The following is a 13,420-nucleotide window of genomic DNA, read 5'->3' on the forward strand; positions in this document are numbered from 1 at the left end:
TATGTGTATATATGCTGGGATAACATTTGGTCCCATTCCAAAGAGAGTTAAATATACTCTATCACAGTGCTACATCAACTCTTGGTGTGGAGTAGGAACACTTGATTTGACAAGGACGGTAGAGCTGATTTCACTCTATAATACAGTGTATTTTACTCTAAGGACTGGACCAAATTGTTAACCCGCAGAGTAAATTTTACCAGCCAAACTGACTGTGTACTTGTTATTATGACAATTAAGGAACATATTTATGATAACATACCTTCACTATCAGGACACTGCGAAAACGAGGACATTTTCCACGTCCTCATGTTTCTGAGCACTCTAAAGCCTTCTGGACTCCCCCCCACTCAAACATGCACCAGACCAAAAATCTCCAGTGTACTAACTATCATAATTTTTGGAAAAATAAGTGTCACCTCCAGCCTGCCCATGTGAACGCAAACACATCAAGCAGAACACACTCCTTGTATGCATGTGTTTGTTGCTGTTGACCATAAAATTTTATTACAGAGGTTAGAGCATGCCATAGGTATTAAAGGCACTGCGCTGCAGTGGTTTGAATCATATTATCTAATAGATTACAATTTGTTCATGTAATGGGGAGTCTTCTTCACGGACTAAGGTTAATTATGGAGTTCCACAAGGTTCTGTGCTAGGACCGATTTATTCACTTTATACATGCTTCCTTAGGCAGTATTATTAGAAAGCATGCTTAAATTTTCATTGTTACGCAGATGATACCAGCTTTATCTATCATGAAGCCAGAGGACACACACCAATTAGTTAAACTGCAGGATTGTCTTACAGACATAAAGACATAGATGACCTCTAATTTCCTGCTTTTAAATTCAGATAAACTGAAGTTATTGTACTTGGCCCCACAAATCTTAGAAACATGGTGTCTAACCAGATCCTTACTCTGGATGGCATTACCCTGACCTCTAGTAATACTGTGAGAAATCTTGGAGTCATTTTTGATCAGGATATGTCCTTCAATGTGCATATTAAGCAAATATGTAGGACTGCTTTTTTGCATTTGCGCAATATCTCTAAAATTAGAAAGGTGTTGTCTCAGTGGGAATTCTGTTTTGTCAGTTTAAGACCCTCCCCACCCACCTCAGCAGTATTTTCTCACCAGGCTTACCCGCGCTGACCCGCACATCACTACTCTGATTAAAATCATGTGACTCTTTGCACTTAAATAATCCATCTCTTGCTGTCCGTCTTTTCTCATTTTTAAAGATAACACATTTGGTTTATCGTTGTTTTTTAAACTCTTGATGGCAAGTGCCACCGGGGTGCGCTGTTGCCTCGTTCACTAACTGAGGTAGCATAATTGTCCATCAGCCGTTCTTTGAAAACAGTGGAATATCTGGTTTACCAGCTGCAGCTTACAGTCAACCTGTGAACGCAGTAAAAGAGTTGCACCAACCCTGCTATGCATCTTGTGGTGTATAATGCCCCTGGTTTGATATCTGTGCAGGGGAACCTTTGTGAGCACTAATAGATGGGCTGCAAAAAAATTAATAATAATAATGACAATAATCATGAAAAGCACAAGCCAGTGTTGTGTCTCAGATTGAAGATGTGTTTCTTGACTTTTGTCTTCTAGATGACTTTTCAGATTCGGATTCTGCTTCAGACTGAGCGATTTACTGAGGGATCGATCCCTCAACAGTGGATGTTGTTATGTGTCCAGTAATTGGAAGAAGAATTGCACAGATGGCCACAGATCAGCTGCCATCTGCAAAGATAAGTTTTCAATATCCATCAGTGTTCTATTGATGCTGTGTACAGGAGGGAAATCAGAACCCAGAACCGGCCCATCTCATAGGCAGTACAGACAAACTTTAGGGGCAGTGATTCAGGGCACCCCAAATCAGAGGAAATTTTGTCAAATGTACTTTTTTTTACTGATACTGTTACATGTAATGGTATTTATTACACCAAAAAAAAAACAACCTTGTGAGGACATATTTCTTTAAAAAGACAAAAAATACATTACCATAAAATCATAGACAAAGCATTCACGTTACATTTTGCTACTCAAAAACAATAGCTGGCAACAACTCCTAAAATCCATTTGTAAGATGTAGTTTTCACTAATGTTGCAAAATGTTGCATTTTCATTTCCAAATTACACTCACTACACTACACAATTTTCCCAAGCTTACCACAAGAAACAGCATAAAACATTCTTCAGCTAGAGCACCGCGCACAAATCTCTGCCAACACTAGTTTCCAATTCCACAAATTTTTACCATGGATTAGATGTAAGAAGTGTGTTTTAATAAGCTAAATATAATACAAAATATAGATCAAAAGGACTTTTCAATGTCAAAATCAAATATCTGCTAAAGCTACAAAACAGATCAAACTTAACTCTGTTCATTGAGAGTGCCAGGTTGCACCTCACTGTCGCAAATGAGAGTGATTGAGGCACTTTTGATTGGCATATATTGCAAAATGTACACCAAATGGGCTTTTCAATATGAAATTCAAATGTCCAAAAAATCCACAATCCAGATCTGATCTGAATCAAACTTTGTCAGGTGATACTGTGTGCCAGTCTGCACCTCATTTTCAAATATGAGAGTGATTGGGACATGTTTCATTAAGATATAAGGTAAAAATATACATTAAATGGGGTTTTCTAAGTTAAATTTAAATGACCACAAAATCTGTAATCTGGATCAGATCCAGATCAAACTTTGTCAGCCAGTAAAGGATACCATCCTACATAACGCTCTCAAATACAAAAGACATTTGATCTTGTTTTGACCAAGTTATGAATTTTTGAAAATTAATTCAATGTTAAAGACAGGAATTTTTCCAAGATTTTTCCTTACTTTGCCTTTTGAAGTATGACCTTGAAAATTGAATCAGTTCTTGTCTATCAGGATATGAATCTTCAGTAAAAGTTCATAACGATATATGAAAAATTGTGGGGTCCAAGATATTCACAAATGGACAGACAAACAAACAAACAAACATAGCCTCCTCCAAATTTGTTGGTGGAGGTCATAACAGAACCACAATCCTTTGTGCTTCCAGTTCCCTTCTGCAATTTCATTTTAAAAATGGGCCCACATTATTTTTGCTGACCAAATTTCTTCAGGAGAGATTTTATCTTAATAAAGACTGCAGATGGTTTATGATCATCTTTATCATTCTCAGAACAGCAGGCAGCAGCTGTGAACTGGACTTCACAACTTTTCGTGTCCAAGTGAACATGATCCGACTACCCCAAATCAAAAACGTTTGTACAATAATAAATATGGCAATAAATCAATAAACAAATAAGGCAGCAGTGATACAGTACCTTTACTTTGACTTCAGCTTCATTGCAGACACAATGAACCCAAAATTTTCCAGGTGGTGTGTGGTCAGCTTGAATTCATTTGTTAATATACATCCATTCTGCATTTAAGGCCTGCAGCATATCCCCCCCCACCCCAAAAAAAAAAGTTGGGACGGGCAGTTATTCTAAATACAAGGATTAATTCATCATTTTTCACAGACAGTTTCTTGAGCCAAGGCAGGGGATGGATACATGAACATTTCCAAGTGACTGAGTGTCAGTCATCACCAAATACAAACAATATGGTACTGCATGGTAAATCTATGTCAATTAGGCAGTTCTCAAAGTTTGAGTGACCATGCCCAAAGAAGACTAGTGAGGGAAGACATCCACACAACTGTGAAGGAGATACAGACTTCTGTGGTTGTGATCTGTCAGAACATGTTGTTTAAAAAAGTGCATTTGTCAGTGGTTATTTTCCATACATGAATACAGGGTATCCAGAAAGTATTCACAGCGATGCACTTTTTACACATTTTTTTTTATGTTTATAAAATATGATTAAACCAGTGATAACAGCATCAACGTGAGGCTGACGCGTGGGCTGATGTCAGCGTCTCGGCCGCCAAGCAATCACAGGCTAGGAGAGAGAAGCCAGTATCTGGCCCAATTCAGGGCTGGTTGTCGGGTTAACTTCTGCAGACAAAGGTGACTGGAACAAGTGATAAAACAAACACACGGGGGCGGCAGAGAACAGACTTCTGCAGACAAAGATGACTGGAACGTGATAATCTGAGTAGAAAAACAAATACTAAGAGAAAACTGAAGGACTAATAATAAAGAAGATGGACTACTAATAAGAAATAAACCTGAAGACCAAAAGACAGTCAAACTATAGAACATAGCAAAACATACCAGACCACAGGGGAAGATGACTAAACCAGGAATGTGACTCCAGCTGAAGAACCAAAATCACACATACACACGTAGACAGGAGAACAGGTGCCCCCACAGACCACTTCACACACACATGCACCTACCCACACATACAGGGAGTGTACAGTGAAACAGGAAGATAGCAGGTCCAAGCTGTTCACAAACGGAGAGACAAACAACATGTAGGGGTGGAACATGGGGAACAGACCTAACCTACAAACCAAAAACTCATCACAGATGGCAAAAAAAAACTGACAATACCACAAAAAACCTTGAGTCAAGTGCATGAACTAAATACATTCTGCTGACATTTGATCACATCTAATTTAGTTTATGAAATCCCCTTAACAGGACTTTGACTTTGAAAAATTTTTCCATGTAAAATTTTGTGGAATTGGAAACTATTGTTGGCAGAGGTTTATGATCTGAGTGCGTTGATCTAGTTTTTAATAAATTTGCAAAAATTCCCCAAAAACATTTTTCATGTCAGTATAGGTTGTTGTGAGTACTTTCCGGACGTACTGGATTTAGTAGTAAAATTACCTCCAATATAAGATTTTGATGTAAGTACATTTGATATATCAAACTTTAAACAAGTCATGTTCATTTAAGGAATCGAATCTACAGACTTTTTAAATAAATCATTTATTCACATAACCTTCCCAACACTATTTGCAGAATGGTACAAAAATATCCTGTTTTATTCTTCATGTCTGCTCTTGTTGTATCCAGTGTAAACAAAGATTTAGAAATATGTGACCACCGCTATCAGCCTGATCCTGAAAATATTGTAAAGCTGTGAAAGTTGTCGTCTTTATCTCCAAATGCTGTAGTAACCCTTGGTGTGAAGTACATGTGGGAACCTTCTTTCTCTTCATGTTTATTCCACATCACCTTTGTGACCTGATTTCCAGGCAAAATACATTAACAATATGGCACTAATGTCATTCTTATAAAGTTTGTAAATGGCAGACTTGAAAATTTACCAGTACACATTTTACTGAATACATACTTCAGAGATACTCAATAATGTGTCTCTTGGGATGTTTAAATTTAACTACACAATGTGGCGCACGTCTGCAGTTTCGTTTTTCACAAACCTCTGCTGAAGAGCACACGTTTCCTTTCACCTGCTTGACATCTTGAGTTTTTCATCAAGATGATTCAGCTCCATTTTCTGCATCACAGTTTGAACAGAACAATCACAGCCCAGCCCAGTTTTAACATTGGCTCTGGGCAGAAGGAGGAAACAATGTGCATTCAGCACTTTGACATGATTTTTGTGAATGTACATGGGCAGCTGTGGTCAGACGTATACATGAGACCATCCAGAAATTTACGATGCCGAAATTTCAACTATATATATATATATATATATATATATATATATATATATAAATTTGTTGTTGAAATTGTGGCATCACAGACTTGAATGGCATGGCAATACTGCACTGCAATTTCAAAGATTTCTTTGAGCTGTTCTTTTTCTGAGGCAAAACGATTGTACGACAGCACGGTTGTTTAGTGGTTAGCACTACTGCTTCAGAGGTAGAAAGTTTCAGCTTCACTTCCGACCTGGTCCTTTCTGTGTAGAACTTGCCTGTTCTCCCTGTGTTTGCATTGGTTTCCACTGGGTGTTCCAGTGTCGCAGACTGAACGGTCTGCCCCTAAAAATCGGTCCACCTTTTGTATCTGCGCATGCATCATTTCAGACCACAGTAGCACGTCTGAGACGGAGTCTCTTCACACAAAGCAATCAGATGAATTAATGGGATTATTAACCATCAGATGATAAAGTTAATCATTCTAAAGTCAGTTTTAAGCAGAAATGAGGTAAAATTCCGTGCCGAAATGTCTGACGCGCAGGTAACGCATCAGCTAGCAGCTCGTTTAGCTGTGGTGCTCTGATCGCTTCCACCACCTTTCATGATGAAATAATGTTGAATTTATGTGAAAATGATTGTTGTAGAAAAGCATCAAATATTATCTGTGCTGAGATAGATGATGACTGTAGTGCAGTTTAAAGCAGAAACGAGGTGATAATCTGTGAACCGCTTCATCGGGGGGACCAGTTTTTAGGGGGACTGGTTGGTCTGCAGCACCAGCTTCTTTTTAAAAACATGCAAGATAGGTGCCTTTAAATTGGCTGTAGTCTACTTTATATATTCTACAATCAGCTTTGATGTGTATTTGAAGTCACTGTTGCATTGGAACTCCTCGGTTGTGTCCAAGTTTCACCGTGGTTTGAGATTTTACCGAAGAATTCTGAAGTAATCCAACTTCTTCATTATTCCGTTCACTTTGTGTAATGCACCAGGTCTACTGGTAAAATACAGCCCCACAACATGATGGTGCTACTACAGCTGGGCACATAACTGGTACTCATGGTCCTCCTCCATGTTCAGTATAATTGATGCACAGCTAAAAACTCAGAGGACAGCACTTCTCAGGAGTGCACATAATTTATTTTTAGTGCACATGAGAATCATGAGCACCAGTTATGTGCACGCATGTGCTACTACCATACTTAACAGTTGGTACATTGCAGTGTGTGTTACTTAGTCGACACCATAACAAAGTAAAACTTTAGAAAATGTCAACAGTTTAAGATAACTAGCTGCAGAGACATTTTTATTGATTTATTTTTAAAATTTTAAGTCATTGTTTGGATCAGCTTGAGTTTAAAACTTTGAAATATCGAGATTGAGTAACTTAATATATTGACTCAGATGGACTCAGTTGCCAGCTGAGTGAACTTAACACATTTGTTGAAAAATAAAGTTTTTATGGTATTACAGATTGTTAAATGTCTTCCTCCTGCTAAACTGCTCCACAGTAATCTTACAAAGTTCTACCATGTGAGATACAGCTGGTTCACAAACAGGGACCTCTTATCCACACATCCATTCCCTGCGGTGAATCTGATTGTTATGGAGAGGGTGGAGCCTATCCCTACCTACAAATCAAATCATATACCAGAATGTATTTATTTAAATAAATACAACAGACACGAGTTAGACAAACTCAAAACAGACTAGTAACGATGTTCTATTTGTGTATCTAGCATGGTAAAGCAGATTATCTACAAACCAAAAGGTTAGTGGTTCAAACCCTGCTACTCACACATTGAACCTGTGATTGTGAGCTAATACAAACTTGATTAAACTTAACATTGCAGTATGTGCAAACGTTTTTATCTATCTTGATAGATTAAACTGATATCCTAAGGTTGAGAAATTTAAAATGTCTGTGCACTTTTCTTTTTACAGTGCAAAGAGTGCTGTTTTGTGTTGACACAGAAAAGCAACCAGTTGTCAATAGCACCACCAAGTTAATGTACATTTTGGCCCCGTTTTGCTTTCAGTCCTCCTCCGCCACCAACTTTAACTTCCAATAAATAAATTAATGAATAAAACTTATGTACCAAATTCATGTTTGTTTTCTATTTCAAATATATATTGTTAAATCATTCTGCCCCAGCAAAAAACAACACCAAAAAAAGAAAAAAAAATCTAAAGCCCATCATTGCTGTGCTGTTCACATCCATAATGAGCACATATGAACATCTGACCACAACAGCTCATGAGTCAAAATATTATCTGTCAAAGTTTATCTTTATGGGTACATAAAACAGTATTATAGAATATCTTTAGAATGTTCCAGTATTAATGTAAGATGTTTGTGCATTATACGACAGGTTGGCTGGTTACACCTGTTTCCCCAGCAGCTTGACTGCACATCTGAACATAGACTTTTTTGGTTTTGCTGTGTTTGCAGGGTGCTTTAATGTAGGGGGTCCTCCTGCTGGCTTTGTGTCCCAGAAATCTTTTGATGTCAATAGATTGACAGATTTGAGGCAAATCTATGTGGCATTCATATCCTGCATTTAAGGGAGCATAGTTGCTCTGAAATGCCTGTACATAATTTAAATCCAACCTACGGTCTTGTCTTGAAAATATCAAACCTCTGTAGTCGTTTACAATTTAAGAAACCCAGAATTCAAGAGAATTTCTCCCATTGTTTGAGTTTGCATGCTTTCTCTTTTTTCACCAAACTAATAAGATGCACTAGAGGTATGTGCAGCATTTTTCCTTTAAATGACAAAACTATATAAATGCACTTTTTTTTTTTTTTTGCACCTTCACATTTTATTTTTGCGTGTATTTGATTCCACGGTACATTTACTCACTACTGAAAAAAGCACTAGAAAACCACAGTGCCCGTGCACAACACGTGTGAAGTTTTTTTTTTTTAAGATCACTGCAGATTGATGGTGTCATTGGATTATTTCCACATGGATTTGTTTTATGTTGTACAGCTGAATGAAATCTTCAGTCAAACCATATTGTAATTGTTACACCTGCACCATGTACATGTTTACACTGATTTGAGAATTGTGATCATTCCTATTTCTGTAGCTTTATGCTGAATATTTATTAGAAATGTGATTCTGCAGACTATTTTCAGGGGGGGACAAAAAAGGATAAAGTTCTGCAATGGTCAAATCAGTCATCTGACCTAAAACCAATGTCATGCATTTCACTTGATGAAAGCAAAACATTGTGAAGAACAGGCTGTGAGGATGACGGCAGTGAAGGTCTACACAGCATCAACAGGGAAACGCCCATCGTGACAGGCTCCACACTCCATGCAGTCATTAATGCAAGTAATTTGCAGCCAAGTACAAAATGTGACATTTAAGTTGATAGTTAATTTGTTCAATTACTTTTCATCTCTTGCTGTCTTCATGACCAAATATTTTTGGATGTTTAATTGAGGCCATGTTGTTGTTGTTTTTCAATTTATTTGTGCAAACCACTGAATAAAAATGGATCTGTGTTAAATAATGTCCAATTCACTGTTTTGCCACTATAAACTGAAATAAAGCCAATTTTTTTTTTCCCACACATGCACACACCAAGTCAACTTGCAGAACAAAAGGAAGCCAAACAGCATGTGATTTCAAAATAAGATTGTTTTTACCACGTTCTCCATCAGAGGGCCCAGGGCTCTCCACGCAAAATTCTGCCTGAAGAGTGTGTGGGCCGATGCAGGAGCATGGCCAGTGTCATGTACATCAGAATGCCAATTTCAGTAAAATGTCTGTCATCGGGAGGAGCTCAGAGTCGAGCCGCTGCTCCTCCATGTCAAAAGGAGCCAGTTGAGGTGGCTCGGGCATCTTTTCCAGATGCCCCCTGGATGCCTCACTGGAGAGGTGTTTCGGGAACGTCCCATTGGGAGGAGGCCCCGGGAAAGACCCAGGACGCACTGGAGGGACTACGTCTCTCGGCTGGCTTGAGAACGCCTTGGGGTTCACCCGGAGGAGCTGGGGGAGGTGTGTGTGGATCAAGAGGTCTGGGCGGCTGCCCCCGTGACCCGACTCCGGATAAAGCGGAAGAAAATGGATGGATGTATGTCTGTCATCACAAATAACTCACCTGATTGTATCCATTTTTGTCCTTTTCTTTCATTAAATGTATTTCATGTAATTTAATTTAAGGTGGGTATTTAACCAACTTTCTTCTTCTTTAAAAAAAAAAGGGGGGGGCTGATGCTTTGCCCCGGACCCTCTGACGGGCAAAGTAAATTCAAAGGTCACAGTGACTGATCATACAATTAAAAGCACAATTGTGGAACTGATTTTATTTATTTGTCATAAATACAAAATCATAAGGTGGCATACAGTTGTACACAGAGAACTATACGTCTGAAGTCGACTTGATATAACCAAATGGCATTATGCGCCTGCAGTAGAGTTAGCTGTGCAAAACTTAACAGGTTATTATTATTAAATGCATCAATGTAAATGACAAATATATATGTGATTGTCAATTCACACAACTACTTTGGTCAGCAAACCCAATGGAACACAAGATAAGTTAGTTTAATTAAAACAAAACAATCACACACATTGCTTATGTGTCCATTTTGGAACCTGTTCAACCACAAATGTTTTTTATTTTTGGTCATTTTAACCCAGTCAAATTTATTTCTGCTGGTTGTAACAGCTGTCTGGTCATAAGTACTGTGATAAAATGTTGTGTTCACTTCTCTACACAGTTATCAGGATGTACATGTTATAAAAAATATGTTTTAGATGAAGACCAGGCGATGGAGCTATAGTCTTATTCTGAGCCTATACAAAAGCTTAAAAGCCAAATATACACAATATAGGCCTCAAATACAGAAACACACACAGATATTCAATTGTAATGTAGAATCAAAACAGAGCAACGTAAGACAACTTCATTATCCAATGAAACACGTCATATTTTGTGAATAACATTTTGTTTGTGTAAGTGCAAATTGTAAAAAATAAATAAAAATCCAAGCAGGAATGGTGTGAGTGCTATGTGGAGTCATAGCAGTTTGATTAGGTGCAGACACACGGTGTGCAGGATATGTGACGATATGTGCATAAAGACAAAAATTTTACTTCAACAAGTCAAAAGGTGACAGTTCTCATGCAAACCCTGATTCAGTTCTGACTGGTCCAAACCATCAGTTTACCAGTACTTTAAGGTGATTTCATCCTGTGTGACAGTGAGCCATTAAGCAAGGCATTAAGAAATACAGCTTTCAGGTTGAGGCACACTGGTTCCATTTCAAATGGTTTTAAAAATTAAAGTGAGAAGAAGTGTGTTCATACCTGAGATATACAACCCCTGGCAAAAATTATGGAATCACCGGCCTCAGAGGATGTTCATTCAGTTGTTTAATTTTGTAGAAAAAAAGCAGATCACAGACATGACACAAAACTAAAGTCATTTCAAATGGCAACTTTCTGGCTTTAAGAAACACTATAAGAAATCAAGAAAAAAAGATTGTGGCAGTCAGTAACGGTTACTTTTTAGACCAAGTAGAGGAAAAAAAATATGGAATCACTCAATTCTGAGGAAAAAATTATGGAATCACCCTGTAAATTTTCATCCCCAAAACTAACACCTGCATCATATCAGATCTGCTCGTTAGTCTGCATCTAAAAAGGAGTGAACACACCTTGGAGAGCTGTTGCACCAAGTGGACTGACATGAATCATGGCTCCAACACGAGAGATGTCAATTGAAACAAAGGAGAGGATTATCAAACTCTTAAAAGAGAGTAAATCATCACGCAATGTTGCAAAAGATGCTGGTTCTTCACAGTCAGCTGTGTCTAAACTCTGGACCAAATACAAACAACATGGGAAGGTTGTTAAAGGCAAACATACTGGTAAACCAAGGAAGACATCAAAGCGTCAAGACAGAAAACTTAAAGCAATATGTCTCAAAAATCGAAAAATGTACAACAAATGAACGAATGGGAGGAAACTGGAGTCAACGTCTGTGACCGAACTGTAAGAAACCGCCTAAAGGAAATGGGATTTACATACAGAAAAGCTAAACGAAAGGCATCATTAACACCTAAACAGAAAAAAACAAGGTTACAATGGGCTAAGGAAAAGCAATCGTGGACTGTGGATGACTGGATGAAAGTCATATTCAGTGATGAATCTCGAATCTGCATTGGGCAAGGTGATGATGCTGGAACTTTTGTTTGGTGCCTTTCCAATGAGATTTATAAAAATGACTGCCTGAAGAGAACATGAAAATTTCCACAGTCATTGATGATATGGGGCTGCATGTCAGGTAAAGGCACTGGGGAGATGGCTGTCATTACATCATCAATAAATGCACAAGTTTATGTTGATATTTTGGACAATTGAAAGGATGTTTGGGGATGATGAAATCATTTTTCAAGATGATAATGCATCTTGCCATAGAGCAAAAACTGCAAAAACATTCCTTGCAAAAAGACACATAGGGTCAATGTCATGGCATAGGGTCAATGTCAATGAGCAGATCTGATTTGATGCAGGTGTTAATTTGGGGGATGAAAATTTACAGGGTGATTCCATATTTTTTTCCTCAGAATTGAGTGATTCCATATTTTTTTCCTCTGCTTGGTCTAAAAAAGTAACCATTACTGACTGCCACAATCTTTTTTCTTGATTTCTTATAGTGTTTCTTAAAGCCAGAAAGTTGCCATTTGAAATGACTTTAGTTTTGTGTCATGTCTGTGATCTGCTTTTTTTCTACAAAATTAAACAACTGAATGAACATCCTCTGAGGCCGGTGATTCCATAATTTTTGCCAGGGGTTGTATTAATGGTGGGGCATTGATCTTGATCAGTGAACGTATTGGTGCTGCTTTCCACATGATCTATAGCGGTAATCGTAACATTACGAAACCCAGAATTCACTACCTAACTTTGGAGGTGGGTGATATGACCTTATATTAATTATCCTATTGTTCACTTCTCTGACTGTGATGGTATTATATCATGGTATTACCTTTTTGACGTTTTGGGAGGAGTAGCGTGTCCTGTCCTTTTATTTAAATAAAATCAAGCACATGAGATGTATCACTCTCAACTGGGAATTTGGAGATGCTTAACATTACATCTCAAACACATGAAAATACAAAAGAAAGCCAAAAAACTGGTTTTGCACAGCATTTAATAATTATCTTATTTGAGCAAGAGGTTAACCTGGACTATTTTCTTTTTCAAATGTTCTCCTTCAAAGTTAAAATCCAGATCACCAACTTCATGAGTTTTACATTTAACAAATCCTTGTCTATTTTAAGGTTTAAATGAGCTTGTAGCGCAAATGTCCGCTGGTTCACACAACACAGTCACATTTTATACTATATTTTTATGACCACCATGTTATGTCTTCATGTAAAAATGACTACATCTACAAGAAAAATATTTAACAGGTGCTGTCAACAGAAGAGGAAAAAACAAACAAACCAGAACTGTGATCGATATTGCCTCAGTGCTGCTCTGCTGGGAAAGCTGTGGGTGAACTGAAACATTTATTTCCAAATTAATGGATATTTGGCATTATCATTTTTTGTCATTATTACATCTGCATCATTTGTCAAAAGAAAATATTTCTGGGCTAGCCGTGATTTTCATTGGCTTATCATCATCAAGAAAAACTGATTTATCACAGTGTCGACGGTATTATGTAATCCACATGACTACGACCAGGTGCACCACCAACCGCTAGTTGCCTTGTGTTTGCCACAGTTTCTGAATCATATATCTCTAATTCCATTAAGTGGTAAATACTATACACACAAGCTGATACAAATGAATTAACAGAACACCTAGAATTTTGTCTCATTATTTCA

Source organism: Thalassophryne amazonica, chromosome 2, assembly GCF_902500255.1.
Source record: "Thalassophryne amazonica chromosome 2, fThaAma1.1, whole genome shotgun sequence".
NCBI classification, from domain to species: Eukaryota; Metazoa; Chordata; class Actinopteri; order Batrachoidiformes; family Batrachoididae; genus Thalassophryne; species Thalassophryne amazonica.